The 10,689-nt window shown below is 42.3% G+C and overlaps 1 protein-coding gene across 1 annotated transcript in view; it reads right to left on the bottom strand.

Annotated features, from left to right (window-relative positions):
- Window positions 1–7,650: 7,650 nt before the first annotated feature.
- Window positions 7,651–10,689, bottom strand: part of RIPK2 (receptor interacting serine/threonine kinase 2) — a 46,920-nt gene continuing 43,881 nt past the window's right edge. Inside the window, exon 12 of the mRNA XM_061602673.1 lies at window positions 7,651–7,731. The gene's annotated coding sequence lies outside the window, so the exon portion shown is untranslated. The remainder of the gene's footprint in view (window positions 7,732–10,689) is intronic.

The raw sequence follows: 10,689 nt of genomic DNA, 5'->3' as shown, positions 1-10,689 counted from the left end.
ACCCTTCACAAACTACACTTCCCAGGATTCTTTGGGGGAAGCCATGACTGTCTAAAGTGAAATAAAGGTCTGGTGTGGATGTGACCAGGGACAGGTTTGGTTTAAATTTGGGTGGGAGGCTACATGTGCCTGCTGTAGAATAAAAAGGTGGGGGAAACCCTGAAAAAAAAAGATACTGTTCACAATGTTTTCCTTTTGCTCAGAGGCACGTTACCAAATTCTTCCAAGCTACACAGCAAGTGGATTGGACTGTGAAAGACCAACCCAAATTGTGTTTGCATTTTGACAAATGTGTAGGGTGGTTCAATATCTCAGAGAGGAGGTCAGGTCTCCTGCTCCCCTGGTGCATTCACTATAGCTGCCCAATTTCCCTGCTTTTTAAAGTTTAATAGAAATATCGGTTGGCTATAGGTACATTCTTAAACCGCAAGGGTTTGTTTTTGCCTGTTAGTGAATTTATAGTGCAATCCTATGCATGTTTACTCAGCAGCAGATCCCAATGGATTCAATGGGGCTTACTCAGACAGGGAAGCATGCACAGGACTAGAATTCAGTGATAAGGAACTTCACTCACCCAATCCAAAATTCAGATTCATGCCACTTTAAGCTGTTTTGTAACTGTTTTATACTTGTTTTATGGGTATTGGATTTTAATGGCATTATTTCTTGTTATGAGCTGCCTTGGTTTCCAACCCTATGGGTTGTTGGAAATATTCCATACACACACACACACACTGGAAATGTAAAAATACATACACCCCATATAATAGTTTATTGTCAAAACCAGTTGGTCACTGCAGAACATTTTTTTAAAAAAAATAAGTATTCCTTTCCTAGCAAATAAAAGCAGTGACACCTAAGTAAGCCCTGCCTAACTGCTTAATAATAATAAAAAAGGACTGGAGGGAGAGAGAAAGATTTACAACACAACCTTTTCTATCTTTACTCAAAAGTTCCATTGATTTTCAGCACAACCCTAACCATGTCTACTCAAAAGTAAGTCCTACTGAATTCAATGGGATTAGCTCCCAGGCATGTGGAATTAGCACTGCAGCTTTACTCCCAGAAACACTTCATATTGGGAAGGTTTTCAGAACAAGTTATGAGTAAGGCAAAGAAACTGCCCACTTCAACTGTCCAGTAAAATTTAAACTTGTTTGACTCCTTAATAAGAAAAGTATAACACTGCAGCATGTATACTTTTTAAAACTTCTGTTCAAAAATTATTTGAAAGATAAAATGTATAATATGTATAAAATGTATAATATGGAAGTAATTAAAAAACCCTGCATGTACACTTTTATGTCTACCAAGATCCTGCTGTGATCTTTTGTTCTAGTGCAATCCTATACATGTTTACTCAGAAGCAAGTCCCAATCCTGTACAGAGACAGTACTCTTTATTCTGCTGAAAGGTGTATGTTTACTGAATTTCTGATCTGAGGCAAGCTGGAAAAGGAAACTGTGGGTTTAGCTATTGCCTGGGGGAGTCAACAAATCTTGTCAATCACAACTCTGACTTCACTTATTGGCTAAAAACCTGAAAGGGCAGGGATGAGAGCCTCTGGTAGTATCACAAGTTGCAGGGAAGCAGTGGCTGACATTTTGGTGTATATCTTTTGAACCAGACCACCTAGAAACTTAATTTTTTAAAAAATGAAAGCTACGAGTCTGGAGATTAAGGTAATTTACTTGGAGGGCCAGAAAGGATCCCCCAAAACCAAAGTCTCTGGGTGAAAACAGGACACCTGGCAACCCTACTCCTACCATTTCACTCACTCCACTTTGTGCTGAGCTGCTCTGGTGCCTATCTGAGCCACAAAAAGCAGATAGAGCAGAGGGAGGAAGCAGGAGGAGAGATCAACACTTTCCCAATGTTCTCCTTTAGTTTGGTATGCTTTTTAAGGGGGGAGGAGAGCTACCCTCCCCATGTAATGATGAAGGAAGCAATGATGGGGGGCCATCAGAGATTTCATGGGTACCAGGGGAAGTTCTCAAGGGTGCCACTGTGCCCTGGGCCCCACGTTGATGACCCCAGAACTAAACCAAAGGGTTCACTTTATGCACCAAAATCCATGCTCCATTTACGTCACAAGAGGCTGCTGCTGTCTAAACCTTTACCCTTTACAGCTTCCTGCATACTTGCTCTGTATGTCAGGCCTGCAGAAGCTGTGACTCACCAAACACACAAAAACCTCTCTCCGTATAAATCCTGTTGTTAAAATTGCTAGATTTATTCAGAAGTTATTTCATCCAGTAGAGAAGATGGTTTTATTAATGAAAAAAGGAAGAGTGATAAGGTATACTGAACGGGGAGAATGCAGAAACAAGCTAGTGAGGAAGTCAAGCTGTGGCTTCCCATTCCATGTATTTATTTATTTTTTTGACCCAAAATAACTCTGTTCATTACACAATTATCTCAGGCAAATTCAGAGCAGACAGGAGATTGTGAAGACTGCTTACTTCACAGAACTCATTAGTTGTGCAAGGTATGCAAGAACATCAACAACCCATGACACTCATTGAGCTGTGCTTCATGATTCATATCACAGGCTGCATCTGCTCTATACATTTAAAGCGGCATCATACCACTGTAAACAGTCATGGCTTCCCCCAAAGAATCCTGGGAGGTGTAGTTTGTAAAGGGTCCTGAGTAGGGTTGCCAGGTTCAATCCCTGAGACTGATCCTGTATCTTTAGGAGAAAAGAAAGTCAGCCAAGTGCAGGTGTTCTTGCAACCCTGTAATGGGAAAAACCACCAGGTGGAATTTTCCCTTCCCCCTGCATAACTTTTAAAGATACAAAAGACCTCTTGGTTGCCAGGCCCAGCCTCCAAGAGGTCTTTTGTATCTTTAAAAGTTGTGCAGCAGGGAGAGAGAATGCCACCTGGTGGTTTTTCCCATTACAAGGTTGCAAGAACACCTGCACTTGGCTGACTTTCTTTTCTCCTAAATATACAGGATCAGTCTCAGGGATCGAACCTGGCAACCCTAGTCCTGAGAGTTGTTAGGAGACCTCTTAATCCCCTCACAAAGGTACAGTTCCCAGAGTTCCCTGGAAAGAGGGATGTATTGCTAAACCACTCTTTGCTGGAATGGCTGTGGACAGTCTTAAATAGCCGCGAGCAGATGCAAGGTCTCCTTGTGAGAGCCAAGCAACCAGCCAATTGGCTCTCAGGATAGCATCCAGCCCACTCCTTCCCAGCACAACACCATCCTCCTTCCCCTGCCACATGCCTGCCAAGCTTCAAGTTGGGTTGCCGGTAAGTTGGGAACAATGTTTGCCTTTAAATGCATAGTGCAGATGGCTGACTGAAAATAGGTGCAGTCTTTCATTCTAGCATCTTCTCATTAATAGGTCAAAAACCTACCTCTATGCTTCAAAAGATGGTTTCCTCCTTCCTTTCTCATAACCTGAGGATCCCAATATGATTTTCTGGGTCAAGTGCTATGAGATATGACCCCAAAATAAATCAGTGCAGGGGTCACACACAAGTGCTAAGGTATCTGACAGACAGAATGCCAATAGGTAAACCTATTCCCATAGTTGAATTTCCATATTAGAAAAGGCTTAACCTATTAAATGTGTGCTTTCCATACAGTGGTTAAAACAAAAGCACAAGAGCCAGACAAAGAATCCAAGTTTCATGAATTGTAAACCAGCTGCGGTATTGTAGATCCTTCATCAATTGGCCTTAGGCTGGCAATTCTACATTCAGAACAAGACCAGGTGTATTAATATTTCAGATGGCTGGGGTGGTGGTGGTGGTAAACAAGATTTATGATGTACAGCAACCAAGGTTAAGGTGCCATGCTTGGATAAATTCAAGAATGAATCATTAAAAAACTGAAGAACATTTGTTGTCATTATTTATCCCTCATAACAAACTACAACAATGTTATAGACACAGGTCAAAAATCATTCTTTCCTTCCTTCCTTCCTCTCTGTCTTCTGAGCAAAAAGGATTTGAGACTTTGACATGATTATACCCATTTAAGTGTTTATACTACTAGGAACAATCCTCCTCCAAGAATCCCTCTACTCCCCCCCCCCCAATTAGGTGGAAAAGCAATTAATCTCTCCTGATAATAGTCAAGAAATGAAAAGAAGGCTAGAACTGGGGAGGGGAGCTATGAGAGAAATAGAAAAGGTCCTCATATGCAAAGATGGGTCACTGAACACAACAGTCAGGATCATTCAGACCATGGTATTCCCAATCTCTATGTATGGATGTGAAAGTTGGACAGGGAAAAAGCAGATAAGAGAAAAATAAACTCATTTGAAATGTGGTGTTGGAGGAGAGCTTTGTGCATTCTATGGACTGTGAAAAAGACAAATAATTGGGTGTTAGAACAAATTAAACCAGAACTGTCACTAGAAGCTAAAATGATGAAACTGAAGTTATCATACTTTGGACACAGAATAAGAAGACATGATTCACTACAAAAGACAATACTGCTGGGAAAAACAGAAGGGAGTAGAAGAAGAGAAAGGCTAAACAAGAGATGGATTGATTCCATAAAGGAAGCCACAGACCTGAACTTACAAAATCAGAACAAGGTAGTGCTATGACAGATGCTAATGGAGGTCACTGATTCATATGGTCACCATAAGTTGTAATCAACCTGAAGGCACATAACAACAACACCCTGTGTTGCTGCTACAATCAGCTCAACAGTCCCCCCAGAAACTGCATTTCCAAAAAAGAAGGGTGGAAAAGACAACTAACACACAAGAGATTTAATAACAACACTGGACTACATTGCAGGTGTGTGATACACTAATTTCTCTCAAGCCCTTCCAGCAATATTAATTTAGCAGTTAGCTTTTTCCAGAGAAGGGAATTCCTACGTTATTTTAAAGCCATTTGGAACTTTTCCCTTGGGCTTTTATGATTTCACATTTCTCTCTAACAGTTGTCAGTCACATTTCTGACTTCACTCATTGGCTAAATACACTGAAGAGTGGGGAGCAGACACAAATGTCACAAAGCAATTGCTTCAAACGGTACCAACACATTTTGTTTCGTAGCTTTCATTCTAAAGGGGCAAGAGGTTTGCTTTTCCTATAAATGAAAAGCCAGAGTCTGCCCCCCTGCTGGCTGTACTGGGCCCAGTACAGATATACCCCCTGTGGCACCCTCTTGATGGCTCTGGCCCATGCACATGCACACATTATCCCCAAATCAAATGCACTTTTACACCCATTCAACAGCTGCCCATTTATTGCTTCGTTTGCATCAATCTCTGGTATGCATCCACACTCAGAGCTACCCATTACCTCGCAGTGAGTGGGGAAGCCTGTGCTCAACATGGTGTTGTCTGCATATTGAAACACAGCCATTCCTTTAGACTGGATTGTGTGCTCTGGAGTCAATTGGTATATTCTCTCTTTAAAAAGCAAAACACCCCCCCCTGCTCTTAAGTAGTTCAATTTGATGACCATTTGCTTGAGCTGGTAGTTGAGTAGCCAAGTGCCTCGGATGCTACCTTTCTGCCAAATAGTAAATATTATTTCCATCTGACTTCACACTGGCACTTGAAGTGACCTGAAGCATTTGACATTGACACTGAATCTGCTACTATTGCCTAATTTGGCCTCTTCCCCATGACCTGGCCCTGTAATAACATTATCTTTAAATTAGCTGAACCCAATATTGGCAGGCTTAGCAAGCAGAAAATCTTTGTCCTGCTTTGACCCAATCTTGCCTCCTCATCCATACAGCAAGCATAGGCGGTTGCGATCTGGCAGTCGTACTGGAGAAAAAAGGCATGTTGAAACTGATCGCACATCTCTCCGTTTCTCCTCCCTCTCCCCTAGTGTGGCTCCAAAAAGCTCAGCCAGCTGCTAAGTGAGGTGTAAATGTCTCTTCCTCCACTTGCCAATGGCAGCTAGAGCCATGTGCAGCCATCCAGTTGCAGGAAAGTGACAGAAGCCTTACTGTTAGAAGAGAGGGGAAGGAAGCAGCAGCAGTGAGCAAGAAGATGACCCACTTTATCTGACAGTTTTTGAGGGAGGTGCAGGTGCCCTGCAGCACAGCAGTTAAGCATATATTCTGCATGCAGAAGGTGCCAGGCTCACAGTGAAAAAGAATCTTGGGCAGTTTGGACTAGCCTGAATGCCAATCAAATTCATGGAGGATAAGGCTATCGATGGCTACTAACCCTGATGGCTATGTTCTACCCTGCACTGTTGGAAGCAGGAAACTTCTGAATACCAGTTGCTGGAAACTGCAGGTGAGGAGAGTGCTTTTACACCAACTCCTGCCTTTGGGTTTCCCATAGGCATCTGGCTGGCCACAACAGATGCTGGACTAGCTGGGCCTGATCCAGCAAGTTTTTCTTATGATTTTATGGAGAGTTTTAGAGTTTGCTTCCTACAGGAGTTTTTCTATGCAAGGCAGGTACAGTCACTAGTGATGCTGAGCATACCATTTCTTCTGTGATGCATGAGTTGTATGTGTTCATAATGAAGGAAGGAAACCAGCAGAGAATTGAATGTAAGTCAGATACACAGGTTAGCTTGTCTAGGTTATGTCTGCATTTAAATCAGATGTGAAGAGGAAATGCCAATTTCAGTGTCACTTGAAAAAATGCCCCCCTTTACACAACAGCATTATCCCCCTTTACTTTCAGTCATTCTGGCGTGCACTACTGTGGGTAACCTAGGGATGGGCAAATCTGTCAATTTGTTTCATTTCTCTTTTTTTCAACCTTAAGTTCGGTTCTCCATACTACCACTTCAGGTTACATTTTTTTAAAAAGTCATGAAATTTCATCAGCATTTTACTGTTAATTTCTCCTAATATAACATTTTTGTATGCAATTTTGCCTAATATACATATTTTTTGGAAAACAATTTTTTATAATGTAATGCATTTTTGTATGTTATCTTCACTATACATAAAATGTATATATTAATTTTATGCACACTTCAGTATATGGATTTTTGTATAAAATCAGGATCATTCAGACCATGGTATTCCCGATCTCTATGTATGGATGTGAAAGTTGGACAGTGAAAAAAGCAGATAAGAGAAAAATCAACTCCTCTGAAATGTGGTGTTGGAGGAGAGCTTTGCGTATGCCATGGGCTGCGAAAAAGACAAATAATTTGGTGTTGGAACAAATTAAACCAGAACTGTCACTAGAAGCTAAAATGATGAAACTGAGGTTATCATACTTTGGACACAGAATGAGAAGACATGATTCACTAAAGACAATAATGCTGGGGAAAACAGCAGGGAGTAGAAAAAGAGGAAGGCCAAACAAGAGAGGGAATGATTCCATAAAGGAAGCCACAGACCTGAACTTACAAGATCTGAACAGGGTGGTTCATGACAGATGCTCTTGGAGGTCACTGATTCATAGGGTCGCCATAAGTCGTAATCGACTTGAAGGCACATAACAACAACAGACATTGTTTAGCTGGAGAACTGCACTGGAAAATTCTAAGAAGTGTGGATTTCTAAGGATGGCTGTGTTTCATTTCGTATCTTGTTTTGAAAAGTACAGATTAGATAGATTTGTTTTTCAATATGAACTCAACTAAATTTCTCCCCCATCTCTAGGGTGGCCTAAGACCCAAACCACAAATTCTTTCAAAAGCCAGATTCTATTTAGGGGTAGAAGCACACACTCACTGTTCTGCTGGTTCCAGTACATCTCCACCTCTCTCTTCTGAAAATGAAGGCACACCATGCTAGTCAACTCCGTCCCTTTCTATTGTAAAGCCTGGTGGGATCAGAATGGGTGCATTTTTTAAAAAAAATCAGCTTCAAAGAGATTTCGCAACTGATGGGTAGATCAACCTGTTCCCCCTCCTGGTGTGGCTAATGGAAATGCTTTGCTGCAGGCAACTAGCGTGTTCACAGTCTAGATCTCAACATCGGGTGGCTTCCAAATAATCATGGGGAAGGGTCATAGCTCAGTGGTAGAGCGCCTGCTTTGCATGTAGAAGATACCAGGGTCAATCCCCTACATCTCCAGATAGAGCTGAGAAAGATTCTGGTTTGAAAGTGGAGAGCTGCTGCCAGTCAGTGCAGATAATGTTGGGCTAGATGGATCAATAGTCTGACTCAGTATAAGGCAGCTTCTTGCGTTGCTAACATGGATGTGAAATTATGCAGCTTTGTGAATGTACTTTGTTGCATTTGCAGCCTAGGAGTGGGATAGCATGTCAGTGACTGTAATGTGCATGTTGAGTGTGTGCATGCAAAAGCTTCCTGTTCTTTTAATGAGAGAAAAGCTTCATATGGGAAAATAAATCTTTATGTGCACATGCACACAGGGCATAGAAGAGAATTTGAAGCCCCTGCATTTAGATGCTTTGGATCATGACCCAGCTGATTTTAAAAAGAAAAAAAGACTGGAGAATATATCAGCGTTAGCACTATGTCTGATCAAGTTCCCCTGAAAACTTATTTTTAACATGCTGTAAATCCTTTATTATTTACAGTATATACCACCACAGTAAAGAGATATTCATAAAGACTCGAAATCTTATTTAGAAGAGAATGTAACTGGAGGTTGCTTCCCATGATCAGGAAAAAAAAACCTTAAGATGGCAAGTGCACAAACTGGATAAACCAGATTTCTTAAGATTCATGCTGTTCACTGACATCAGTGAGACCAAAATGACTTTAAAACCAACCAGTTTAAATGGTTTGTGAAATCTTGTTGTGTTAGTAATACATGGATCATACAATTATATTCCTGGGTAGATTTACCCCTCTTACCAGGACTCAAAGGGGAGTGCCCATTAATGTACAGTACTTAAAATGTAATTTTATGTTTCCATGACTTAGAGTGGTGATTTTTAAACTTACTTCAGGGGAGCCTTTGGTTCCATGAAAGCTTTTCAGAGGCTCTTGATCTATGAGGTTGTATTGGCTCATAATGTTTTCTGAAAGACAGCTTGCCCATCATCACTGGCCCAGAGAACGTGGTTGACTAGGTGGTATTTAAATGTTTGCCTAAATAAAGGGTCCCCTGTAATGTACAGCTAGAAGGAAGCGGTGGGTTTTTGCAAGTGCACTCTCAGCTCACGTGGGGTGATTGTGAGAGCAAGAGGCCTGGCCAGCATCACACATGATCTGAGCATGCATCCCAGAACACTCCCCAGACTCCTTAGCAATGTGCGGGGGCTTCTTGGTAGATAAACCATCTTTCTGTGAAAGTAGGTGGTTCCTCAACCACTAGCTTTGATCACATTTTGCCTTCAACTGTCAGAGAGCGCTGCATGATTTTGTGTGCTTAGGCCTGTTGGTTGATTATCTGCTAAAGAAAGTAAATGATAAGCACAATTTGGTAAATGATCACATCTGAGCAAAGGTGGCAAACCTGCGACCTCCAGGTGTCGCTGGATGACAACTCTCGCAGTCCCTGGCCATTGGCCATGCTGGCTGGGGCTGATGGGGATTAGAGTCCATTCACATGTGGAGGGACACAGGTTCCCCACCCGTTAGGAGTCACTTAAAATACAGCCCTGTGAAAGAGGCAAAACTGGAACTGAAGTTGTCCTGTAGTTCTACGGAGCAGAGTTGAAGATGGTTATCAAGAAAGTGCATGATGATCAGAGCCTCTGCTTACTGTGGCTCACAGAAACTGATATGCCTGAAGCTGCAGTAGGTCAACAGGGCACAGAAGGAGAGGAATGTATTTTGTCATTATTTTTAATCAGAAGCGGGGCACTTTTGGCCCAAAGGCCAGATGTACCCCTCTGCTCAACTTAATCTGGTCTCTGGGCATTTCTAGGGACTCTTCACTGCTGAGACAATGGGTAAAACAGTTGCTCTGTCTCAAGGCCAGTGTAACAGGAAAGAGTCCTGTCTTGGCGGTGATTAGGAGGAAGTGAGAAGGGTGCCTGGTTGAGGAAGGCAACTCTGGCCCACCTACAGGGGGAGGAAATAGAGAAGAAGCAGGCATGGCCAAAAAGCTGCAGCTCCTGTAGGGGTGAAAGAGTCGAGTCTGGGCTAGGAGAGCTAAAGGCTATAAAGCAGCTTTCCTCAACTTGGCACCCTCCAATGCCACATTCACACCAGACATTTATTCCACTTTAAACAGTCGTGGCTTCCTCCAAGGAATCCTGGGAAGGGCAGTTTATAAGGGGTGCTGAGAGTTGTTAGGAGAGCCCTCTTCTCCTCAGAGAGCTGGTTTAACAGACAGTCCCTCTTCCCAGAGAACTCTAGAAATTGTAGCTTTGTGAGAGGAATAGGGGTCTCCTTATAATTCTCAGCACCCTTCTCAAACTACACTTCCCAGGATTCCTTGGGGGAAGCAATGATTGTTTAAAGTAGAATAAATGTATGGTGGGAATGTGGTCCTGATGCTTTGGACTACAACTGGGGATGATGGGAGTTGTAGTCCAAAGCATCTGGACGGCACCAAGTTGGGGAAGGCTGTTTTAGAGCTGCCCACTACTGTGTGCCAGGCAGCAACACCACTGTCACAATATGGTAACAATCACAGGCTGTTCTTGCATCTTTCATTGTGCACAAAGCACACAAACAGAAGCAGAACTGGAAACCAGGAATCAAAACTTTACCACAAAACCCAGAATTCCCCCCACCCCCAGTCTGTAAAATCCTTGCGCAAGCAAAGGATACGTTGCATTCTTCCTAACATACGGATTGACATGTTAAAAACATTGATAAAAGCCACCCATCCTATAGAACAAATTAGTAGTCAGCT

Source organism: Rhineura floridana, chromosome 1, assembly GCF_030035675.1.
Source record: "Rhineura floridana isolate rRhiFlo1 chromosome 1, rRhiFlo1.hap2, whole genome shotgun sequence".
In the NCBI taxonomy this organism is placed as follows: domain Eukaryota; kingdom Metazoa; phylum Chordata; class Lepidosauria; order Squamata; family Rhineuridae; genus Rhineura; species Rhineura floridana.
Note: the sequence above shows the minus strand (reverse complement) of the source record. Positions and strands in the feature narration are given on the sequence as shown.